Below are 9,368 nucleotides of genomic sequence, written 5' to 3'. Positions count from 1 at the left end.
ACCTAGAAGAAATAAAAAACAGTCAATATATAATGAATAATGCAATAAATGAAATTAAAAACACTCTGGAGGCAACAAATAGTAGAATAACAGAGGCAGAAGATAGGATTAGTGAATTAGAAGATAGAATGGTAGAAATAAATGAATCAGAGAGGATAAAAGAAAAACGAATTAAAAGAAATGAGGACAATCTCAGAGACTTCCAGGACAATATTAAATGCTACAACATTCGAATCATAGGGGTTCCAGAAGAAGAAGACAAAAAGAAAGACCATGGGAAAATACTTGAGGAGATAATAGTTGAAAACTTCCCTAAAATGGGGAAGGAAATAATCACCCAAGTCCAAGAAACCCGGAGAGTCCCAAACAGGATAAACCCAAGGAGAAACACCCCAAGACACATATTAATCAAATTAACAAAGATCAAACACAAAGAACAAATATTAAAAGCAACAAGGGAAAAACAACAAATAACACACAAGGGAATCCCATAAGGATAACAGCTGATCTTTCAATAGAAACTCTTCAAGCCAGGAGGGAATGGCAAGACATACTTAAAATGATGAAAGAAAATAACCTACAGCCCAAATTATTGTACCCAGCAAGGATCTCATTCAAGTATGAAGGAGAAATCAAAAGCTTTTCAGACAAGCAAAAGCTGAGAGAATTCTGCATCACCAAACCAGCTCTCCAACAAATACTAAAGGATATTCTCTAGACAGGAAACACAAAAACGGTGTATAAACTCGAACCCAAAACAATAAAGTAAATGGCAACGGGATCATACTTATCAGTAATTACCTTAAACGTAAATGGGTTGAATGCCCCAACCACAAGACAAAGACTGGCTGAATGGATACAAAAACAAGACCCCTACATATGTTGTCTACAAGAGACCCACCTCAAAACAGGGGACACATACAGACTGAAAGTGAAGGGCTGGAAAAAGATTTTCCATGCAAATAGGGACCAAAAGAAAGCAGGAGTAGCAATACTCATCTCAGATAAAATAGACTTTAAAACAAAGGCTGTGAAAAGAGACAAAGAAGGTCACTACATAATGATCAAAGGATCAATCCAAGAAGAAGATATAACAATTATAAATATATATGCACCCAACACGGGAGCACCGCAGTATGTAAGACAAATGCTAACAAGTATGAAAGGAGAAATTAACAATAACACAATAATAGTGGGAGACTTTAATACCCCACTCACACCTGTGGATAGATCAACTAAACAGAAAATTAACAAGGAAACACAAACTTTAAATGATACAATAGACCAGTTAGACCTAATTGATATCTATAGAACATTTCACCCCAAAACAATGGATTTCACCTTTTTCTCAAGCGCACCTGGAAGCTTCTCCAGGATAGATCACATCCTGGGCCATAAAGCTAGCCTTGGTAAATTCAAAAAAACAGAAATCATTCCGAGCATCTTTTCTGACCACAATGCAGTAAGATTAGATCTCAATTACAGGAGAAAAACTATTAAAAATTCCAACATATGGAGGCTGAACAACACGCTGCTGAATAACCAACAAATCACAGAAGAAATCAAAATTTGCATAGAAACGAATGAAAATGAAAACACAACAACCCAAAACCTGTGGGACACGGTAAAAGCAGTCCTAAGGGGAAAGTTCATAGCAATACAGGCACACCTCAAGAAACAAGAAAAAAGTCAAATAAATAACCTAACTCCACACCTAAAGCAACTAGAAAAGGAAGAAATGAAGAACCCCAGGGTTAGTAGAAGGAAAGAAATCTTAAAAATTAGAGCAGAAATAAATGCAAAATAAACAAAAGAGACCATAGCAAAAATCAACAAAACCAAAAGCTGGTTCTTGGAAAGGATAAATAAAATTGACAAACCATTAGCCAGACTCATCAAGAAACAAAGGGAGAAAAATCAAATCAACAAAATTAGAAATGAAAATGGAGAGATCACAACAAACAACACAGAAATACAAAGGATCATAATAGACTACTATCAACAATTATATGCCAATAAAATGGACAACGTGGAAGAAATGGACAAATTCTTAGAAAAGTACAACTTTCCAAAACTGGACCAGGAAGAAATAGAAAATCTTAACAGACCCATCACAAGCACGGAAATTGAAACTGTAATCAAAAATCTTCCAGCAAACAAAAGCCCCGGTCCAGACGGCTTCACAGCTGAATTCTACCAAAAATTTAGAGAAGAGCTAACACCTATCTTGCTCAAACTCTTCCAAAAAATTGCAGAGGAAGGTAAACTTCCAAACTCATTCTATGAGGCCACCATCACCCTAATAGCAAAACCTGACAAAGATCCCACAAAAAAAGAAAACTACAAGCCAATATCACTGATGAACATAGATGCAAAAATCCTTAACAAAATTCTAGCAATCAGAATCCAACAACAGATTAAAAAGATCATGACCAAGTGGGCTTTATCCCAGGGATGCAAGGATTCTTCAATATCCGCAAATCAATCAATGTAATACACCACATTAACAAATTGAAAAATGAAAACCATATGATTATCTCAATAGATGCAGAGAAAGCCTTTGACAAAATTCAACATCCGTTTATGATAAAAACTCTCCAGAAAGCAGGAATAGAAGGAACATACCTCAACATAATAAAAGCTATATATAACAAACCCACAGCAAACATTATCCTCAATGGTGAAAAATTGAAAGCATTTCCTCTAAAGTCAGGAACAAGACAAGGGTGCCCACTTTCACCATTACTATTCAACATAGTTTTGGAAGTTTTGGCCACAGCAATCAGAGCAGAAAAAGAAATAAAAGGAATCCAAATTGGAAAAGAAGAAGTAAAACTCTCACTATTTGCAGATGACATGATCCTCTACATAGAAAACCCTAAAGACTCCACCAGAAAATTACTAGAACTAATCAATGACTATAGTAAAGTTGCAGGATATAAAATCAACACACAGAAATCCCTTGCATTCCTATACACTAATAATGAGAAAACAGAAAGAGAAATTAAGGAAACAATTCCATTCACCATTGCAACGGAAAGAATAAAATACTTAGGAATATATCTACCTAAAGAAACTAAAGACCTATATATAGAAAACTATAAAACACTGGTGAAAGAAATCAAAAAGGACACTAATAGATGGAGAAATATACCATGTTCCTGGATCGGAAGAATCAATATAGTGAAAATGAGTATACTACCCAAAGCAATTTATAGATTCAATGCAATCCCGATCAAGCTACCAACAGTATTCTTCACAGAGCTAGAACAAATAATTTCACAATTTGTATGGAAATACAAAAAACCTCGAATAGCCAAAGCGATCTTGAGAAAGAAGAATGGAACTGGAGGAATCAACCTACCTGACTTCAGGCTCTACTACAAAGCCACAGTTATCAAGACAGTATGGTACTGGCACAAAGACAGAAATATAGATCAATGGAACAAAATAGAAAGCCCAGAGATAAATCCACGCACATATGGACACCTTATCTTTGACAAAGGAGGCAAGAATATACAATGGATTAAAGACAATCTCTTTAACAAGTGGTGCTGGGAAAACTGGTCAACCACTTGTAAAAGAATGAAACTAGAACACTTTCTAACACCATACACAAAAATAAACTCAAAATGGATTAAAGATCTAAACATAAGACCAGAAACTATAAAACTCCTAGAGGAGAACATAGGCAAAACACTCTCCGACATACATCACAGCAGGATCCTCTATGACCCACCTCCCAGAATATTGGAAATAAAAGCAAAAATAAACAAATGGGACCTAATTAACCTTAAAAGCTTCTGCACATCAAAGGAAACTATCAGCAAGGTGAAAAGACAGCCTTCAGAATGGGAGAAAATAATAGCAAATGAAGCAACTAACAAACAACTAATCTCAAAAATATACAAGCAACTCCTGCAGCTCAACTCCAGAAAAATAAATGACCCAATCAAAAAATGGGCCAAAGAACTAAATAGACATTTCTCCAAAGAAGACATACAGATGCCTAACAAACACATGAAAAGATGCTCAACATCACTCATTATCAGAGAAATGCAAATCAAGGCCACTATGAGGTACCATTTCACACCAGTCAGAATGGCTGCGATTCAAAAGTCTACAAATAATAAATGCTGGAGAGGGTGTGGAGAAAAGGGAACCCTCTTACACTGTTGGTGGGAATGCAAACTAGTACAGTCACTATGGAGAACAGTGTGGAGATTCCTTAAAAACCTGGAAATAGAACTGCCTTATGATCCAGCAATCCCACTGCTGGGCATACACACTGAGTAAACCAGAAGGGAAAGAGACACGTGTACCCCAATGTTCATCGCAGCACTGTTTATAATAGCCAGGACATGGAAGCAACCTAGATGTCCATCAGCAGATGAATGGATAAGAAAGCAGTGGTACATATACACAATGGAGTATTACTCAGCCATTAAAAAGAATACATTTGAATCAGTTCTAATGAGTTGGATGAAACTGGAGCCTATTATACAGAGTGAAGTAAGCCAGAAGGAAAGACATCAATACAGTATACTTATGCATATATATGGAATTTAGAAAGATGGTAACAATAACCCGGTGTACGAGACAGCAAAAGAGACACTGATGTATAGAACAGTCTTATGGACTCTGTGGGAGAGGGAGAGGGTGGGAAGATTTGGGAGAATGGCATTGAAACATGTAAAATATCATGTATGAAACGAGATGCCAGTCCAGGTTCGATGCACGATACTGGATGCTTGGGGCTAGTGCACTGGGACGACCCAGAGGGATGGTATGGGAGGGAGGAGGGAGGAGGGTTCAGGATGGGGAACACATGTATACCTGTGGCGGATTCATTTTGATATTTGGTAAAACTAATACAATTATGTAAAATTTAAAAATAAAATTAAATGTTAAAAAAAAAAAAAAGAGTTACTAAAAGTGCACGTGTGATTGGCAGCTTCTAAAATGGCCCTGAGTGATCTCCAACTCTTGATAGTCAGATGTACTATAGTTCCATCCCCTTGGGTATGAAGTGGAATTTCTTTCAACAAATAAAACATGTCTGAAAAGATGGTATGCCACTTTTAAGTTACAAAAAGATGGTGGCTTCCATCTTGGGCTCCCTCTTTCACAGTTTCACTTCAAGGGAAACCAGATGCCAACTTGTGAGTTGTGCCATGGAGAGGCCCACAGAATGAGCACCTGAGGCCTGCCAACAGCCATATGAATGAGCTTGGAAATGGGCTCTTTCCGAGTTGAGCCTTGGAATGATGGCATCCCAAGTAAACACTGATGGCAGTCTTATGAGAGACATTGAGAAAAAGACACTCAAGTGAACAGCACACAGACTCCTTACCAACAGAAATTGAAATAATATGTGTCTGTTGTTGTACGTCTGCTGTTTGAGGTAATTTGTTAAGCATTAACAGATAACTATGGGCTTCCCAGGTGGTTCAGTGTTAAAAAAAAAAAAAAAAATCTACCTGCCAATGCAGGAGACACAAGAGATGTGAATTTGATCCCTGAGTCAGGAAGATCCTCTGGAGAAGGGAATGGCTACCCACTCCAGTATTCTTGCCTGGGAAATCCCATGAACAGAGGAGCCTGGCAGACTACAGTTCAAGGGGTTACAGTCAGACACAACGGAAGCAACTTTGCACGCATGCACATGTGTGTGTGTGTGTGTGTGTGTGTGTATCACTGTTGCACATCTCTAACACAAAATTGTGAATCAATTAGAGTTCAATAAAAAAATAAAATTTAAATGAAAAAAAGAAGACTGGTTATTGTATGTCCAGGAAGCCTTTTCATCCAGCTAGAGTTTTAAAACAGATGGCAATGCATTACAGTTTATTGACATATCCAGAAACATAAACTATGTCATTTACTATGTGCATCACTCCCCTTTACACAATCCTTTACAAATCCATCCATGATGGGAACTGAATGGTGACCTTTACCCTTTAGTTTTACACAAGTTTGGGGCTCATACTCAGCATTGTTGTTTGACCCTCTCCCTCAATTTGACATGCATACAACTAAGGCAGTGATTTTTCCATTATTAATAATTGCATATAAACTGATTTTTTTTGGTACTATAGATACTCCTATAGATACTCCTAGTGAATTATGCATGGGTTTGCCAAGAAAGATATAATTCTGTCATTCCAAATACATTGTTCAACCAGGATATCTGGACTGATTTAAAAGTATGCTGTAATTGTAAACCACTTTGGGATCCTTTGGGATGAAGCACAATGTATAATAATGTTACAGCATATGAGATCTGGTAGAAACAAGAATGACAGAATAAATGAGGAGTTAATCACTTAATATTATTTCTAAATTATGCAAAGTGATTCCCAAGACAAATATTATCTTCATTTTGACATCAAATCCATGTTAACTTGACAAGTAGAAAGCAAACTGCTGCTTTATATTTTCTCTACCTTTTTCTATAGATTCATAAGTCAATAGTAAGTTGGCTTGTTTCTTCACAAAAAACAGAACTACATCAATAGATATCATCCATAAAATAAAATTCAGATCATACCCCAGGGAAACAGATTTTCCCCAGATACTCTTAAAATCCCCACAGTGGTCAACCAACTGTTCTAACCTCTCTGTCTTTCACATGGACATAAATTACTTTCTTTCTTGAATTCAACAGAGATTTGGCTTTTTCTAAGGCAGCCCTAAGGGACATTGTTAAAGCTTTCTCAAGATGGTATCATTTATTTATCTGCCACAGAGAAATGCAAGCAAAAAGCCATGTTGTAAGTAACAGCTAGAATTACATTTGAAGTCCTTCTCTCCTTATGCTCAGGTCAAGGCCTGGCTGTTTAGTTCTCAACCACAGAGTAAGTCATTGTTACTATTTTGTAAATGGAAGCAAACTGAGGAAAAGTGAGGCAACTTTTTTAGGGAAAAGGGGAAAAAAAAAAAAAAGATCAGTGAAACTCAATAATCTACTTTCTCCAGTTGGAGAGCAGGCTTTTATCTTTCCTTTCAAGAATATATATGGAAGAGCTAATCTTTTCCTTCAATCATGTCAATGAAAATTTTCCTCATGTTGCTAATGAGAATTCTGAAGACACTTCCAAAGGAGTTTTGACATCATCGTTATGATTAAAGGAAATACATTTAAATGAAAGTTGGGAAGACTGTAGCAAAAAAAATAATTTAAAAAAATTAGCATTTTAGCTTAGGAGGCATCTCATATTAGTGGATTAGAGATTATATTTTTGAAGTCCTGCCTATTATAAAAACCCCCAGGTTTTTTGAAAAGGTTTATTTCAAAAACTTGGTGGTGCTTCAAAGAACATGTACTCAGCCCAACATAAGCAGTCAATCTACTCGAAGACTCAGTGAATTAAAGGGCACCATATTTTTTAATTTTTTTAATTAATTAATTTATTTTAATTACAGGCTAATTACTTTACAGTATTGTAGTGGTTTTTGCCATACATTCACATGAATCAGCCATGGGTGTACATGTGTTCCCCATCCTGAACCCCCCCTCCCACCTCCCTCCCTATCCCATCCCTCAGGGTCATCCCAGTGCACCAGACCTGAGCACCCTATCTCATGCATTGAACCTGGACTGGTGATCTATTTCATATATAATAATACACATGTTTCAATGCTATTCTGTCAAATCATCCCACCCTCGCTTTCTCCCACAGAGTCCAAAAGTCTGTTCTTTACATCTTTGTCTCTTTTGCTGTCTTACATATAGGGTCATTGTTACCATCTTTCTAAATTTCAAATATATGCATTAATATACTCTATTGGTGTTTTTCTTTCTGACTTACTTCACTCTGTATAATAGGCCTCCAATTTCATTCACCTCATTAGAACTGACTCAATGCATTCTTTTTAATAGCTGAGTAATATTCCATTCTGAATATGTACCACTGCTTTCTTATTCATTTGTCTGCTGATGGACATCTAGGTTGCTTCCATGTCCTGGCTATTGTAAACAGTGCTGTGATGAACATTGGGGTACATGTGTCTCTTTCAATTCTGGGTTCTTCAGTGTGTATGCCCAGCAGTGAGATTGCTGGGTCATATGGCAGTTCTATTTCCAGTTTTTTAAGGAATCTCCACACTGTTCTCCATAGTGGCTATGCTCATTTGCATTCTCACCAACAGTGTAAGAGGGTTCCCTTTTCTCCACACCCTCTCCAGCATTTATTGTTTGTAGGCTTTTGGATAGCAGCCATTCTGACCAGTGTGAGATAGTACCTCATTGTCGTTTTGATTTGCATTTTTCTGATAATGAGTGATGTTGAGCATCTTTTCATGTGTTTGTTAGCCATCTGAACGTCTTCTTTGGAGAAATGTCTGTTTAGTTCTTTGGCCCATTTTTTGATTAGGTCGTTTATTTTTCTGGAATGGAGCTGCAGGAGCTGCTTGTATATTTTTGAGATTAATTCTTTGTCAGTTGCTTCATTTGCTATTATTTTCTCCCATTCTGAAGGCTGTCTTTTCACCTTGCTTATAGTTTCCTTCATTGTGCAAAAGCTTTTAAGTTTAATTAGGTCCCATTTCTTTATTTTTGCTTTTATTTCCACTACTCTGGGAGGCGGGTCATAGAGGATCCTGCTGTGATTTATGTCAGAGAGTGTTTTGCCTATCTTTTCCTCTAGGAGTTTTATAGTTTCTGGTCTTACGTTTAGATCTTTAATCCATTTTGAGTTTATTTTTGTGTATGGAAGGGCACCATCTTTTGTGTCTTGAGAATCATGTATATAAATCTGTATCCCTATGCAAATGAATATAAAAACTGATGGCACATGTCTGTACAATTGAATTATGTATAAACTATAAAGAATTAATAAGCAAGAACCTCAATTAAATAGATTTGGAAACCAGAAGGGAAAGCTCTCATGCCTTGTGATGATAACAGGGCCCAACAGGAAGAGGAAACACTCCTATTCTTTCCTAGCAAGGACTTAGCCAATGAAAAGCCATGGATTCTTTGTTTACTACAGGCCACACAACTTCCTTTTCTATTTAAAATATGTTCTTGTTCCTTGCCCTGTGGGGACTTGCATGTGGCTTGCCATGGTTGCAGACCCTGAATGGCAATTCTCTGCTGATCTAGTCTTTGTTAGAGAGATATCTGATGGTTTATTTGATTCTAATCAACATTTGGTGCCCTTACAGGGACCAGAGAAGACTCCTGTTGGCTCCAGGACTGGTAAGCAAATAGGTGTGGTGCCCAAAATTGAGCCCTTGTTGCACACTGCTTTTCTTGCCAACCATGGAGTTCAAAGGTGCATCTTTCTCCTGGATCTGAACTCATGCCCTTGTTAAATGGAATATCTCCTGCTAGATCAATAAACAAGGATGTCACAGCTATCTGG

The sequence above is a fragment of the Bos indicus x Bos taurus genome, chromosome X (assembly GCF_003369695.1).
Source record: "Bos indicus x Bos taurus breed Angus x Brahman F1 hybrid chromosome X, Bos_hybrid_MaternalHap_v2.0, whole genome shotgun sequence".
NCBI classification, from domain to species: domain Eukaryota; kingdom Metazoa; phylum Chordata; class Mammalia; order Artiodactyla; family Bovidae; genus Bos; species Bos indicus x Bos taurus.
Note: the sequence above shows the minus strand (reverse complement) of the source record.